This window comes from Schistocerca piceifrons, chromosome 6, assembly GCF_021461385.2.
Source record: "Schistocerca piceifrons isolate TAMUIC-IGC-003096 chromosome 6, iqSchPice1.1, whole genome shotgun sequence".
In the NCBI taxonomy this organism is placed as follows: domain Eukaryota; kingdom Metazoa; phylum Arthropoda; class Insecta; order Orthoptera; family Acrididae; genus Schistocerca; species Schistocerca piceifrons.
Window position 1 is genome coordinate 439,045,723 of NC_060143.1, and position 18,033 is coordinate 439,063,755.

An 18,033-nucleotide genomic window follows, 5' to 3' on the forward strand; every position below is an offset into this window, starting at 1 on the left:
TATTTGCGCTGAGAAATGATTCGGCAAGAGAGCTTGAGACGTGGTGCTATTGGTTCCACAGACTGGCTTTACGCAAAATAGTGAATGAATAATTTAACCAATACCGCTTGTGGGATGAAGCTGACTGACTTTGGACTTTAAATTTAAATATGTCCGAATTCAATAAAACTAATACACTGGTTTTTCTTTCAGAGCATGGGAATTTAGCTCGAATAATTAAAATTTAGTCTTTATTAATTTTGCTCTAACAGATCACAAAATTAAAAGGAAGAAAAGAAAACAATTGCATAGGTGAGTTTCCTCTACCCAGAATTGCCTCTGTTACATGAAAACTGTGATTCGTTTATGACTGTAAGTAATTTTAATTGTTCTGAATCTACTTCAATAATGGCAAAATGAATGTGGCATGATGATTAAATTTTAACTCGAATGTCAGAGTAACAGAAAGACAGAGTTCAAGAACAAAAAAATGTAGGCATAAGTTTCATTTATGAAAGTCTGAAGAAACCCATATTCTGCTTCTTTGCTATGTCTTTTCTATGAGAAAATGGCTGGTCATCTTTTGTTTTACATTGACGATGATGAATTCCGTTCATCATGGTAACCTTGGAAAATTTATAGTATCGGGTAGCCTTGTTTAAGTTCTTTTCCTTTGGTTATAGTTTCTGTGACAGTCAGTTCTAAAACATACAGGCTATATTTCTTCAGCTCACATGGTATACGTATGTACACAAGCGGCGTTTCCATACTGACAACTCTTACGATGTCAACCGTATGATGCAACAAAGAGAACCAGTGACAGATTCATGAGATAACATACAGACACTTGCAACAAAGATTTCCTCACTCCACCACTTGTCTCTTACAGACAGTTGTTGCAGTATCGACTATGCCATATTGCTGCTGTGTTCATTAGATGACATTGTTTCCGCAGTCACGAATGTTTGTTCATAAAAGAAGCGCTCGAGAAGTGTCGGCTAACTTCACTCCGATTCCATCAATAATTTGCCAAATTTTACTGATATGTCTATAAACAGGTAAGTATGGTAGATTCACTTCTGTTATTACTTTGAATGTTAATACACGATGCACATAAGATATAGACATGTGGGTTTTTTCCACCAGTCGCTCGAACAAAAGGCTTAGCTCATAAAAAAAGGTTAATAAGGTCTTACCTTCTGAAAACGATTAGTTTTCGGATTAAGGTTCGATATTTATTTATTTATTTCAAGTTTCTGCTACGAGTCACTTTTTATTTTATTTTATGCTTAATGTAACATAATGCAACGTGTTTGGAACATGTTCTGTTCATTTTCAAGCATTAATACATACATATATAGAGAAATGTTACTTAAAAATAAACAGTCTTAAACTAGATTAGTCTAGAACACTTTGTCCATTGTTTTTTAATTTTTTAAGATGTAGCTACATTAAAAAAAGGAAAAATTTAAAAACTAAAAAAATTTTAAAAAATTTAAAAAATTAGAAAACAATGGACAAAGTGTTCTAGACTAATCTAGTTTAAGACTGTTTGTTTTTAAGTAACATTTCTCTCTGTATGTATGTATGTGTTAACGCTTGAAAATGAACAGAACATGTTCCAAACGCGTTGCATTATGTTAGATTAAGCATAAAATAAAATAGAAATCGACTGGTAGCAGAAACTTGAAATAAATAACTATCCCACACTGTCACGGTCCACAAACATAGCCATTATGGCTGAAAATAATTAAGGTTCGATATGCTGAACATTTAGACACTGCTACGAATGAAGAACTTATGAACAGTAAATACAATATATAAAAAAGACGACAATTTCGTTAGCAGTGTGTGGGTATTTAACTAAAATATTTTGTTATAATGACGGTCAACTTCAGTCCGGCAGTCAGTTTCACCCAATTTGAAGGTACATAAAACTGTAATCGAAAGAGTCGATTGTTTTCGAACAACCGACAGAAACGATGGTTTCCTTTCGGTTATTTCACTCACTGAAGCTCATTTCACCTCGACCCCAGCTGCGTTAGAGCTAGCTATGCAAGTTATTGCTGAAACAACCGGTTTTCGGTTGCATCGATTCTTTTTGTCTATAGTTCAACCCGACTGTTCAAATCTCATTTATTGCCATTACTTCCTGCAATAAATATAGATTTCGAACAAAGACTGAAAAATTCTAATGGAGGTAAGGGAATGAGGAGATCTCGATTGATATGGCATTGAGGCTGTGGCAGAAACTGGTCTCATTGTCTCCAGAAAGGATCGCGGAAGTGAGGGACACGGGAGCCGTGGCGACAACTGGAGCGAAAGGTTTCATGTTGATAACTTCCCTGCATCGTCAGTTTTGGGTGGTATTAACGTTTCACCCTGTAGCAACCACAAAACTAAGGGCTCGGTTGTTATCCTAAATTTGTCACGTCAACAAAGTTATAGCTGTATTAACCAAATTCACCTGCTCCTCGAAGGAACATTGTGGATGTTTCCACCTTACGAATGTCCACGTTTGTTGTTCCTCTTCTCGTTTTTAATCTCTTAAAGCGAGTGGAGCATTTTACGTCATTGCTACCGCACTTCGTAAAATACTCGCAATTCTGGAATACAACTAATGCTCGAAAACGACAGCTAGAAAATACCGTATAAACCGGGTTGGGGCAGGTCTTACATACTGCACATGCAGGCATACCATGTCAGTAGACCACGCCACACGGAAGAAGGTACATTATTGTTTCTTCAATGCTGTATTATTTCCTGTGCCATGACTTTGTTGCTAGTTTCCAACTGTGTAGACGTTTTAATTAAATTAGTGCCGACTGGGATTCCCCGTTTCTATAATAATCCAGTATATCAATGAAATGGACATTTTACAATTAAAAACTACTATTTCTTTTATAAAAGTTTACATAAAAACCAAATATTTTAACTCTTCATCTACAGAAAATTGACATGTTGATTTTTGACCCACTTATTCGTAAAAAATGGAAAAAAGCATCCTGTTATATCCGAGATCGAAAAAATACCCAACAATATAGATTTTTAGAAACTAAAATACTTTTATCGGTTTAAGCCGGTCGGTTTTTCACATATCTAGTTAGAGCAATTCATCTGCCAAAGACGGCAGCCCTGTGTACTAAAGTTCGCATCCTCTCCACCCCCAAACCTTCTACTAAATTAATCATGTACACTCACCTTACTATACTGAATATGCACAATAACTAAACATAGGCTATTTCCTATTATTCTTCTTTTCATAATGTTAATGGTCAACAGTTCATAACCGCTACACCAGGGCACGGAACAGAAAACATTTGGCTGTAATCATTTTCGAACGCTGGTTGCAAAAAGTACCCACAATAGGATCCTCCACTGTTCATATAACTTTGATCCCAAAAGTCTGCAGTGCCTGAAACTACGCCTTTCAAATACGATTGTGTTAAATATTCTGATTTAATGAATCCATAGATGTACACTGAAGAATGCGAGGCATCTGATTCGATATAACGGAGAGTCAGACGTTCCTAATCTGTCTATTGTATTTGTAACCGAGTGCAGCAAATACTTTTCTCAGTAGACTGCGCCCTGTTCCAGGTACTGGTCCTCGGAAGTGGTGAAGTGACGTGGATTCCCGGAACGAGAGGTTACGACTCTGGCGGGGATCGTTGAGGCCTGGGAGTTCACGTGGCGTCAGAGCCCGCGGCAGCGATTCCCGAGATGTCGCCTCTGAGGGATCCAGCGCCAGCTCCAGCTCCAGCCGCAGCCTGGAGTAGGTGGCGCCAGTCTGCGTGCGTGCCTCCGGTCGCGCTCCTTTGGGAAGCAGCCAGTAATGGACTGCCTGTGTCTCATTAGCCGCCCACGGTGATCACACGGCGCCGAGCGCCGGCTCTGGGGCGCCAACCTCGCAGAGTGTCCCCCGAGACGCAGCCACAGCGCAGTCGCTTTGCGCTCTGTTCCCCGACACTGGTGCGTACTCTCCGACCCGACAGTGCTGCAGGGCGATAACGAGCTGTGTAAGCGCACGTTGATCCCTTATTAGATGGGATCCAACCAGCACTGATTACTGGGGCGGTAAAGCCATACTTCGTCGGTGTCGGGCATCTGAAAGGCGTATTTCAGCATGGAACAAGGGGTGTATGCAGATTAACTGAGTTTAGTTGTCTTAACAAATTGACCTGTTTTGAAAATGTAAAGCTGTATGTTACTTTCCAAGAGCTTCAGTTTACAAATTTACTCATACCAGGTGATCAAAATGTCAGTATAAATTTGAAAAACTTAATAAACCACGGAATAATGTAGATAGAGAGGTAAAAATTGACACACATGCTTGGAATGACATGGGGTTTTATAAGAACCAAAAAATTGGAGAGAGAAACAGATGCACCAGCAGTCGCAGCATGTTGACGTTACTTGTAAAGGCGCTTTTAGTGAAGCTGTATTATCAGAATGGGGAATGTGTTACTTCAGTGTTACGATCCTATCACCATAGGAAGGGGATTCGAACGGGTAAAGGTCCGTTGACAAATGCAGCTGTGGCGAGAATGATTTCGAAGTGCGAAGCCACGGGTTGTTTAGACGATAGACCCCGTAGTGGCCGACCGAGCACAAGGCGTAATGCTGCTGAGACAGTTCAGGAAGAAATGGAGACTGTAGCGGGTTCGTCTATGCACGGGGAAGTCAGCGCTCGTGCAGTCGCACGTCGCACCGGCATTCCATACACTATTGTTTGGCTGTCACTTAGGCGTACCCTCCGATGCTATCCGTACAAAATCCATCGGCAACATGAACTGTTACCTGGCAATTTAGTGAAGCGGAGTGCATTTGGGGTGTGAGCGTTTCAAAAGACGGTGGAAGAAGACGATTGGTTGAGTAACGTGTTGTGGACCGACGAAGCTCATTTCACGCTCCGAGGGTCTGTCAACGCCTACAACTGCAGAATTTGGGCTTCCGAAAATCCTAGAACTGTCGTGGAAACTCCATTGCACGGCGAGAAAGTCACGGTATGGGTTGGATTTACCACATCTACCGTTATGGGTCCTTTTTTTCTTCGACGAAATGCGTGATTCTGGGTTTGTAACTGCTACCGTGACGGGTGAAAGGTACGCCGATATGTTACAGAATCGCATCATCCCCAACCTGGCTGATAAACACTTGTTGGAACGTACGATGTTTATGCAGGGTGGCGCTCCATCCCATACTGCTAGACGCGTGAAAGATCTCTTGCACACGTCGTTAGATGATGATCGTGTGCTCAGCCGCCACTTTCGTCATGCTTGGCCTCTCAGGTACCCAGACCTCAGTCCGTGCGATTATTGGCTTCGGGGTTACCTGAAGTCGCAAGTGTATCGTGATCGACCGACACCTCTAGGGATGCTGAAAGACAACATCCGACGCCAGTGCCTCACCCTAACTCCGGACATGCTTTACAGTGCTGTTCACAACATTATTCCTCGACTACAGCTATTGTTGAGGAATAATGGTGAACATATTGAGCATTTCCTGTAAAGAACGTCATCTTGGCTTTGTCTTACTTTGTTATGCTAATTATTGCTATTGTGATCAGATGAAGCGCCATCTGTCGGACATTTTTTGAACTTTTGTATTTTTTGGTTCTAATAATACCCCATGACATTCCAAGCATGTGTGTCAATTTGTACCTCTCTATCTACGTTATTCCGTGATTTATTCAGTTTTCAAATGTATACTGACTTTTTGATCTCCTGGTACTTGTAACTGGCGTTTCATAGTACTTCTGCTTAGATTTCACTTACTGATTATTGGTGTGCAGTACAGTACTGGAAAACTGCCTAAAGTGTACTCCTTGAGAAATTTTGTCAGTTATACACTAAACAGCAAATTAAAAAAAATATTTAAACATTCTTATTCCTCACTGAAGGATGTTTCTCTTGGTATCTGATTTAAATACTGAACACACTCAGAAAAATAAACAACACATTTAATGTTCTTGACTCGTGGCGTCTCGGTTTCCTGGCCAAATTACGTCGGGCACTGGTATCTTTGGTTTTGCTGGTTGAGGAGGAGGCTCGGCATGGCGGTGTGAGTTGTGAACCGTAAGTGACGGAAGTTGGAGGGCTGGGCGGCAGTGCCTGGTGGCGCGGTTTGGTTGGGCAGATTTGGGATGGACAACGCATGCAGAGTGCCGGATCGCCTAGCGACTTGTCGAATGTTGGGCAGCCGCTAAAGAAGGTGACAAAGGTCGTGTTCTGGAGCTCTGGTGACGGGGGCCTCCTTAGGTTATTTGAAGAGGAGTTAAAAGGATAATTCACGGTGGGGAGACTGCACCGTAAAATACTGCTTGAGGACATTCTGGTCTTGTGCTTTAATTGCTTGAAGGAAAATTGGCACAATATCATTGTGTCGTGTTCAGTGAATAATATGAATGTTTGTTATACAGTGTGTCTTGGCTTGAGAGTGGCCATTGCTTGTTAGTGCGTCTTCTTTGAGTCACGTGGTTCTGTTAATTGGTAAACCATTTGTGCGCTCGCGCTTGTGGTGCGATGTTGAGAAGAGTAACACTGGTGAATGGCATTGTACCCGGTGATAATGTCAAGGTAGTGTATCAGGTACAGGGTTTGAATTTGAAATGTAATTGTGATTTAGTAAAGTGTATTTATTCTAACCTGCATTGATGTGTTTTACTCGTAACTGAATTGCGTAGGGCTACTGCTGAGAAAAATTTTCTGCCTTGCTTAAGGGTTTAACTGCAACTGCTCTTTTTGTACCTCCACATTGTCAGTTACATGTACTCGCTTGTTAACTTACCTAGACAGAGGCGTATGTACTTACTGTGCACAACCAAATCCATTCTGATTATCTCCGTCATCTTACTGACTTTATTGCAAGTACACTCTGTGCTCCACAATTCAGGTTTCTTGATAAAACAAATTGCTGGGGTAATACAGATTGATTACCGAAACATGGTCTATTATGCCCTGAAATAGGGGTTGTCGGCCAATTTTCATTGTACTTTTGCCTGCCAGTACCAGTGTCCTCGTTGCTGTGTTTTGACATTGTTTCAAGATTGTGATTTTCAGTGTTCAATGGCCTGGCTACTTCCGTTCGGACTTGTTTCTGTACTTCCTTGGGGATATAATCCTGTATTGGCTCCACAGTAGCAGTCAATCATTTGAACAGCATTTCTAACTTATCTACTACGGTTTGAAGATTATTCACTTGCGTTGGTATGTTTGGTAAAGTTTAATACTAGTCTTTATTGCATTGATTTCTTTCTTGAAATTAGTCGTAATTGCTGTATCACGATCGACTAAAGTGCGCGTCATTTACGACGGCGGCCGAGTTTAGGTTCGTTCTGCGCATCTGACGTCACAACAGAATCAGCCAATGAACAGAGAACGGCGTTGCCAGAGTTCGACTGCACTGCAGAGCACGGACGAGTGTCTTTAGTTTTACAAACGTTCAGTCATATATAAAGTAATTGAACAAAAGCAATGTCTTGATGGCAGACTTCTTGTAAAAGAAAAAGCATTCTTTATACCAATTGCTTCATACTCTATTAATTAATTAAATCAAACAAGCATAAGCCTCCTAATTCAGGCGATAGCAAGGAAATTCATTCTCACTAACCGCTTTTTCGCAATAAAGAACAGTGGTAATTGTTTATTTCCTATTGTAGTTCGACGAAACGTGAGTAGTTCATAGTCATACCAACAGTTTTTGTCGGTAGTTTGCGTTACGCTTTAAATCCTCCAGGAAGTCTGCTGCATGACAAGCTGGGTTAGTGTAATGGTGAAGGTGTTTGGCTGCTAAGCAAAACGTTCTGAGTTCAAACCTTGTTTGGTGCTTAATATTTTCTTTATTTAAAAACAATAACGAAGTGTCTTATTTCATGAATTTTATTCGTTTGAATGTAATTTTTTGAAATTTCTAGTGGCAACTAAAATCGACCATACGGAAAGTATACGCTGTGGACTTTTACTTCTGCAAACTTTTCAAAATTTCGTGCAATGGTTTACTACATTTAATGCTGCACAATAACTGCGTTGAACATCGAAACAAAATTGTCATTTATGGGGGGAAGGTATCAGTCAAGAAGACACGTAAAAATCAAATTTTTGGGCCAAATAGTTTTTGTGAAATCGAATGATAAGTGTGTCAAAGTAGTCGGAACACCATGTGTCTGCACAGGCGAGCAGTGCAGTGATGACAAAATCGCACACAGCGTGGAATGCGGGGAGCACGTCTCTTTGCAGCGAAAGGGTTAATGGGGCGGTGATTGCTTTACTTCATAAACTGCGCGCTCCTCCCTAAACGTAAGTTTGCGATCTATACTACACTATGGCGCTGCTTCTCTTGGTGCGTGCAACTGGCAACGTAGCAATCTCCCGCGTCTGGGCGGGCATGCGCGTGCCGCCGAACTATAACACCTGATTAATTTTCTGGACAATCTCCTTATCTCGTTCTACATAAATATTGTTCATTTCTTCTATGAACTCTTTACCACGCTCCTGCTCCCTGAGCTCACGTTGCTGTTGTACTATAACGTTTTCTTGCTGCTGCTTGAGCTCGCGTTGTTGTTCTTTTACTGCCTTTTCTTGCCTACGCTTTTCCTTTCCCTGTTACATGATATTAAACATTTCAAATAATAATGCTAGCATTTTACTATCCCATAGTGGCATCGCTTGAGAATTTCTAATGTCTGCCCCTTGCCCGGTAGAAATATTATCATTCACATCTACAGGTTTAACTGCATGAATTTCGCCGGCCTGTGTGGCCTAGCGGTTCTAGGCGCTTCAGTCCGGAACCGCTCGACCGCTACGGTTCAAAAATTGTTCAAATGGCTCTGAGCACAATGGGACTCAATTGCTGTGGTCATTAGTCCCCTAGAACTTAGAACTACTTAAACCTAACTAACCTAAGGACATCACACACATCCATGCCCGAGGCAGGATTCGAACCTGCGACCGTAGCAGTCGCACGACCGCTACGGTCGTAGGTTCGAATCCTGCCTCGGGCATGGATGTGTGTGATGTCCTTAGGTTAGTTGGGTTTAAGTAGATCTAAGTTTTAGGGGACTGATGACCTCAAATGTTAAGTCCCATAGTGCTCAGAGCAGTTTGAACCATTTTGCATGAACTTCCGTCTGTGTTGACAACTCCTCAGTTTCATCTTCGTTTGGAATATCAGGTAGTAAATAGATATCTACATTTACATTATCAAGGACTTGTACTGAAGTGTGCGAAGGTTGATATATTTGAGGATCTGATGGCATTTCTGCATCATGCTCATTCGACTTAACTGAATCCTACGGTCAAACCATGTTTGACACTATTACTGCACAAAAACATATCACTGACAGTAACAATATTTCATACAAAATACCTTACAAATAACACACAAGTAAATAACAATAGCTAAAAGGTGAAACGTGTGGCCAAACTATCTGCGAGGCAAAATATACTTGAAAATATTACACTCACAGCCTGAATACTGAAGCACTGATATTTAAAGCTGCTGTCACTTTAACTGAACTGTTGCTATTTTGCACAGGACACAAGCAACCTATGTCAATCGCATGTATGTAAGCTAGGCTCGTGAACGTCTGTTATTACCTTTGTTCCAGTTGTCGGCGGGTAGCAAAGCTCAATAGCTCCATAGCTATTTCTTGCAACATTCCACGTGACATATACCTGCATATAGTAATTTCTCCCGTGTCAGATTCATACATGAAAGGAAAATAACATACGTATAAATATTTTGTTATGGTACACTGTACCTGAAAAGAATTACAATAGTACGATAAATGTTGTGTATTGTGGCCCCACGCTGAGTGCCAATGTGGCGGGTCGTAGTATCGTGTTGGGCAATTTCAGCAAGACTACAACAAAACCAGTTACTTATTATTAATGTAACATCAAGTTTTATTTAATCACTGCTTTCCCCGACTAATACCGAGCGGGGTGGCGCAGTGGTTAGACACTGGACTCGAATTCGGGAGGACGACGGTTCAATCCCGCGGCCGGTCATCCTGATTTAGGTTTTCCGTGATTTCCCTAAATCGCTCCAGGCAATGCCGGGATGGTTTCTTTGAAAGGACACGGCCGACTTGCTTCCGTAGTCCGATGAGACCGATGACCTCGCTGTCTGGTCTCCTTCCCCAAACAACCCAACCCAACCCCGACTAATGATCGTTAATTTGTTGAAGAAAACTCCACCTGGGAACGTGTAGCAATGTTGTCTTTTAAGCAGTGTAAATGGCGCTAAGTTCATGCACAAAAGTGATCAAATACAACCAGCAAACAAGGTAAACCCATGTTTCGTAATTTCAGCTGTACAGGAGTTTAGCAGTCTTCAGTGCTGTTGCTTAATAGGCTCATTACTAGATGCAGATAGTCTTTCGAATTTACCGCTACTGTCATTTCAGATGGCTACACTTTTCTTTAAGCAAAATGAACAGTTATGACACACAATACCACATGCACACAATAGTAATGTATTGTTCTCTGTCAAAATATTTATAAAAGTTGTTACGAAATAACCAGGCTTCATACGTCAGCAGAGAACAATTATTCTTATCACATAAGATGCTGTTTGCATAGACATAAGTTCACTGTGTTTAAAGATTATTCACAATCTAAGTGCAGTTTAAAACTAGTTGGTTCTAGACCACCAATACGCAATTGTTATCGTAATAATGACCATCAAGATTTATGTCTGTATAAAAATTCAATTTAAAACTGCCGCTGCAAAATTTCACGAAGATGACGGCTAACATAAGCCAGTCACTTGCCGCTTCTTCTTCAGACACTGTTTTACTACTAACAAATGATATATATTAAATCTTTTTTGTGGATTTACTACATGTGATAACATTGAAAAGTATTTCTCAATGTTAATCACTTATTATTCAGCATTTACCAATAAACCGCGTTGTAGATCAATAGCGCTAATGGCTGCGCTCCATTGTAGCTGATCAGAAAACTTAACATTTTTATAGGACGAGAATCATAGTGAAATAAAAGTTCAAACAAAGAGCATTCATTTCAATGACACAGAAACTTTATTTATGGAATATTACTTAACAAAATAATACAGTTTGTTACAGATATCTGTGACACGAGACGTCAATTACATCCGATCAGTACGACAGTTCGAAGGAGGATTATTCTAGATGAGTCATAGATAACAATAGATTTTGATCATCTTTTTCCATGAGTACTGTCTGAGATATAATTTCTTACAGAATATTAAATTATGTCATTGACAATAATTATTCTTTTATCATCGATGAAGTCCTTTTTATTAATATTACGAGAATGTTCGTTCGCATTCCACACACAACGCTGTAGCGAATATGATTCTGAATAAAATACAGGCGTCGATATTTCAGCCGCTACCTTGGCGGCATTCTGACCACGCACGAGTTCTGAGTTATTGCCGCGAAAGCGCTTTGCCGTGTCGGCTGTCATACCTAGCAAAAGTTGAGTAGTTGTCTTGTTCGTTGGAGCAGTATCTGGGTTAAGCGACTGCCGTCAGGTTTGTAGGTTGTGGAATTTGGTGGGTTTAACTCATGAACTTTTGTAAATTATGATTCAAGTTTCATTCTTCCTGTTATAAACTCAGATGCTTTGTGTTTACTGAATACTGTTTTCTTTTTGCTTATGTTGGTAAATTTCAGTAGTTTGTGACTTTGGATGTCACTTTAATTCTGATGCTTTCCATGTTGTTATAAATCTGAAATTTAATTGATCAATATGTTTTTCTTGAATAAATGTGAATTTGCTGAAAACGACGAACTATCTGATGGATCTCCCTTCCACGTGTTGATGTTTGATACTTTCCTATCCTGAACTTGTTGCCTGGGTTTCAGTTCTAAACATTGGTCATGATTCTGTTACTGCCAAATGATGCTACAATCGTCCAGGCATAACTGTGGGTTCTTTAATTGTTCTGGAGATGGGAAATCGTAACTACATCTGAAATATTAGTTCTCTTTATTACATGAATGATAAAACGGTGTACTTAACTTGATACATTTCTTTTCCGCAGGAATGCTGATAATTTACAGCTGTTATTGAATATTAAAGCATCATCTTGAAGCACTAGTTGACGAACTCTTCTCTCGAAGTACAATGTTCAACATTCACAAAAGTACATTCCAACATGAGACTTAAATGATTCTTTAACTCTAATCGATGATATTGACTACTTCAGCTGGGTCACTTAAGTGGACATGTAACCTCCCCCTCACTTATCGACCTTAATGACAGTGAAAAATTAAACCGCGTGTACCTAATGGAAATTTGGGAAAAGCAATCGTCACCGAAGTTAATCAGTAAGAGGGAGGAAAGTGTTACATCTAAATGAAAGGAAAAATGCAAATGAAATTGGTGGAAATAAATTTTGAGAAAAGGGTAAAATTAATAAAGAAAGTAAATGTGCGGTCGTTACGTTAACATTTAATTGGATATTTGAGATTCGGGGAAAATTACGGTCGCCAGTCCTAAGGACAACTATTATAATAACTGAAAATGAAAGATTATTGCACATATAATTAGCACTAAAAGCGTGGCAACTGAAAGTTGACACGTGTTGTGTGAAAACTGAAAGTTTATCAGAAGTAATAAATTTCGCTACACTCTGACTTAATTTAACAAAAGAATTAATAAAACCGGAAAATTGAAAGATAATTTAGTGACTGAAATTAATAGTGAGCTTTGTTTCTGAAGTACTTCGAAATTCAGTAAAATAAGGTTAATCTTGGGCTACCTCAACAATCATTCAAAAGCTACTTGAATCTACGCAATTTAGAAATAAGAGATTTAACTTTGAACTTGAATTAAATGATTCTGAACAATTAACAATAGCAAAATTTAGTACGTACAAAGCTGAGCTGCAGTCACAGGTAAGATAAAATACGGTAACAAAACTCGCACTCTTAAGTTGTGCTTGTGTAAATTAAATATTGTAGCCAGCTATGAATACCTTAACTGAACTTTGAAATTAAAGCAGTGAAATCGAATATTACTTTAATGCTGGCGTTTGAATTTCAACGACACTCGGGTTCATTCCGGAAAAGGAAGGGACCCTGCTCGGTAATGCAATTGGGACAATGAGCAACAAATGTTCATGGTAAGTTGCTGTAATTATAGTTACGAAAATTTAACAATTTGAAAAGCTGAGGTCTGACATACAGTTCTAAAACCTTACGTGCCTCCAGTCTTCCTTGTTTTTTGATTGGAGGTTTGAAGCCGTCGATGCAGGAGGTGGCGACAGTCACTCATTGTCGGCCGTCACTGTTGCAGAAGCTGGATGTTGGCGCGCCTTCTTCTCGACACGGTTACCAGGCGAAACGGGCTCTTGATGTACTCCAGCTAATGCTTCCCGTCCGCGATACCGTGTCAGAAACTATCATAGCAAGTCGAGCGCAATTACATGCTGCCCAACCCCGAAAGCGCTGCAACTCGCGGGAGCGTCACACAACACACCTGCTCAACCGCACTACTCCAGCCAGACTCGTCTGCTCTGCCCGCGCTCCACGCGGCAGAGTTAACACTACCAAAGATCCTAAGCACTTTGGTTCCCCATACGACCTATCGATGTATTCGTTCGATAGCATAGTTTTCCCTAAGCCAGACCCAGCGTATAAATACAAATAATATTCACAAAACAAACCAATTATACATCGACATAAACGCATATATATACAAATAGTAAAACAATTACAATATACAAAGACACAGAAATGTTATATCTTCAAGTAACAAAATAAGGAAAAAAATTTGCGGTGCAACAGATGGAAATAGGAGGATATGCATTTCCGGCGTCACAGACAGAGCGTTTCGGTGCTTCGCTCTGTATTGACCTCCATGCAAGGACCCTGCTGTGCTGACTGAGGGGGCAGGTCTTCTTCAGCCTCTCCCATTCGTCGTTGCGGATTGCAGCGAGACACGGCTAAAGTCTGCGGTATCGATGAGCATTGTTGATTTTGGTGCGCTGCTGTAATCTTCGGATGATACCACAGAAATAAACTGAGAATCTAATTTCCTAATTTGTAGCAGTGCTGTGGATACATTATCCCACCCCTATAAACTATGCCCTTGAACTTGAAGACATGTATTAGTCCAACTATTAGGAAATATTTCATATTTAAGTTCTTGCGTTATTAGAATGAAATTTTCACTTTACAGCGGAGTGTGCGCTGATATGAAACTTCCTGGCAGATTAAAACTGTGTGCCGGACCGAGACTCGAACTCGGTACCTTTGCCTTTCGCGGGCAAGTGCTCCATCGACTGAGTTACTCCAGCACGACTCACGCCCCCTCCTCACAACTTTAAATCCGCCAGGACCTCGTCTCCTCACATGGCGTCAGTCGTGCTTGAGTAGCTCAGTTGGTAGAGCACTTGCCCGCAAAAGGCAAAGGTCCCGAGTTCGAGTCTGTCAGGCACACAGTTTTAATCGGCCAGGAAGTTTCTTGCGTTACTATTTGCATGCCCGGCAGCATAACGTTTTCACTCTTTTCCCACTCCTGTACACTTTTCATGAATCCACAATTTGCTTTTCATGCAGGTGATCGCGTCTTCCATCCGATTTTAATTGAACAATTCGCCAAACCAATGGTTTTCTGCTGTCGCTTTCCTGCAGAGATTGCAGAACACTTCCTTCCCAAGAAATAGAGCTGCTTCTCTTACCTGTGCTTGTAGCATGGACTGCTACTCAGCTTACAGATTGCTAGGCTAGGCTCGCCTCTGGAAGTTTTGTTTGAAGTTTTCATCATTTCCGTCGGATTCTGCGATATTTCTCGGATGGATACCTGCAGCCCGCATTTGGCCTGCCATAGCTTCTCCTGTATTGATATTACGGGTCAACCCTTTTCCTTCTTCAATGTGCAGCGCTAATTTTCTCATGTCCTACATGTTTAAACCGAACACGATTAGCTCAAATGTAAGAATGTGCTCTTACAATTCCTTTTCAGCTTTTTAGAAAACACTCTCCTGTGCTCAAAAAATGGTTCAAATGGCTCTGAGCACTATGGGACTTAACTGCTGAGGTCATCAGTCCCCTAAAACTTAGAACTACTTAAACCCAACTAACCTAAGGACATTACACACGTCCATGCCCGAGGCAGGATTCGAACCTGCGACCGTAGCGGTCGCGCGGCTCTAGACTGTAGCGCCTTTAACCGCTCGGCCACTCCGGCCGGCCCTGTACTCAAAGGTTTTCTGTTTTTTCTGTTTTTTATTTTAAGTATACCTTTTAAATGTTGCATGAGGCACACTTTATTTGCACCAATATTCACTTAATATGTGATCTCCAATTAAATATACTGTTAGAGTCATCTGTTCTCCACTTTCCGAAAAAGTCTTTTTGTTGGCATACTGTGTTACAACGTAATTATTTAATAAATAACCTACGATAAAGAACACAAAAAGTCACCACGTGGTTTTCGAACAGTATGTTGCATTAATAATGCTAAACGCATTATTTATGTTTCTCTATCATCTGTGGTCTAGGGGTAGCGTCTTTGATTCATAATTGAAACGTCTGCGGTCCCTGGTTCGAATCCCGCCGCTGATTTTGATTAATAATCAGCATTGGTGGCCGAAGACTTCCGGCATAAGAAGTCACACTCATTCTGCCAACGGCCTTGTCAAAGAGGGCGGCGGAGCGGACAGAGGTTCAGGGCACTCTCTCTTGTCCTAGGGGTGGGAAGCTGCCCCTTCAGGCGGAAGAATCAGCAATGGCCAACGGCATGAGGATGCAGAAGGCAGTGGAAACCACTGCATTAAAGACACGTAACGTGTATCCACAGGACATGTGGCCTGTAATTGAAGAAGTGTCATGATGGTCTCTCCATTGGTAAAAGATTCTGGAATACTATCCCAGTCTCCAGGAGGGGACTACCAATGCGGAGTTTACCGCAAGAAAAAGAAGTAATAATCAACGAAAGGATGACGTTCTATGGAAACCTGGTTGGTAGGTAGTCAGAGAGCGCACAGGATGAGGTTAAGGTTGTGGATGGGGCCGTAAGCAGTTACTGTGAGTTGCACAAACAAACACACAAGTTTACTTTTTTAAGAACCACTTATTTACTGATTGGCTTAAATGATCACAATTAAACAATACAGCTGAACTCCTAGTTAAAGAAAACTTGAGATGCTTTCTGGGCTGAAGGCCCAAAACCACACAGCAAACACAAGAACGGCTGAAGGCCTGGCTTAGAAATCAAAAGCAATAAAAATTAGAAGGTATTTTTTCAAAACATGCAATGAAAACAATCAACGGCTGAAGGCCTACACTACACGTCTGAAGGACAACTATAAATAAGGCACATGAATAAACAGTTTTTTTAAGCAAGAAAATTTCTTTTTAAACTACAACAGAACGGCCGAAACCTGATTATTGCACGGCTGAAGGCCACAAACAAATTTGAAACAACGGCTGAAGGCCTGGACAAGTCAGATGAATAATGTAGAGTAAACCCCCTTGCTTCTTATTAGAAAAAAATTCCTTTAGAGAATACACATGGCTGAGTACCTTATTAAGGGGTTTACGCAAATCCTCAGCTGAAGGCCACAAGTAACACATGGAACAACGACCGACGTAGGGCCTGGATTACAAACAATATCAGATAGAGCAATTTCTGAGGAAAAATTTTTTTAAAAAAATTATCAATGCTCAGAATTTTAATCTAACACGGCTGAAGGCCATTGTGTCAAATTTAAAAAAAAAAACTGAATTAATACACGGCCAAAGACCTCGCACAATACTTCAACTAAAATGAAAATCACAAATTAAAACAAACAGAATAAGTAGTGCCCAGAAGTGTTCCAATGGTCGGCCTGAGAAGGTAGCTCAAACGTAAGGTGAGGTAAGACAGGCAGGCATGAGTTGAAGTTACGTAATCGGATGGCAACTCAAACTAGAGGCAGCCCAAGGACCGACCAACACTTTAACCAATTCCCTTCTGTGCGACCAACGGCACAGTGATGGAGAATATCGGTCGAGGACGAGAACACGAACAGCGCTACGCCTCCAGAAATTGGTGTCTAAAATCAGCCACGGGAACAATAACCACTCTAAGCAAATATGAACCAAACAACTTAAAGGGCTGTCGAACTACATGCCGTGCTGGACAGAAACAACACGAAGAGGAAAAGGCACACTGCCTACAAACTACGCTAACGACCAGGGCAGATAACTGGAGCGTAAACGGCCACAAGGCAGAAAATACTTCACTCATAGAAATTCCAAGATCAGAACATTCAACTTGCAGCTTATAGTGCTAAAAATCAACGTAGAAATGCCAGCTTGCTTCTTACAGCGAAGTGACCTATCACAAACATCCCAGGATGTAAGTGAAGGCCAGAAATGCACACCATTGAGATCGTACGAAAAAACATATTATCAAATCTTGCACATTCTGTTTTGTTGACCAGCGTTTCTTGGGACTGATATCTATCCATTGTAACTTAAGACTGCCACCCAACAAAAACATTCGCTTGGGCGCATTCGCCTTTTATGTTGCTAGTGTTATCACTGTCAGCACACTGTCCCTACTGAAAGGCTCCTGTGCTATACAAAAAACCTTTGTTGTATATACCTTGGAAGTGCCGACAACATACATCGTCCTGCACATGCCGGATCACCCTTCTTTCCTCGAGGTGTATGCCTGACTCCTGTATACCATATTGTGACGGTATTTCTTGTTATTAAAAATAAGCCACTATAATGAGAAGTTAGCTAAAGCTCTGATCTGTTTAGCTCTGTTGTATCGTGTGAATGTTTATAGCCCTGTATACGATCTGAACACAAATGATTAAATAAATGGTCACAGAACAAGCACGTACTAAATGTATGGGCAATGGTAGTAAATTTGTGTAATTATGGACTCTGAACATTCTCTGTCATGATGGTCCCCGCGCACCGTCCACATGAACAATACTTCTTAGGATATCCTGCATCAGGATCTAGAGGAGCAGAACTTGGTTTGCATATCTTTCTTTGTCTGCATAATGCCATTCTTTAACACATCTGTGACGATCTCACTGCATTGCTCGTAAATCATA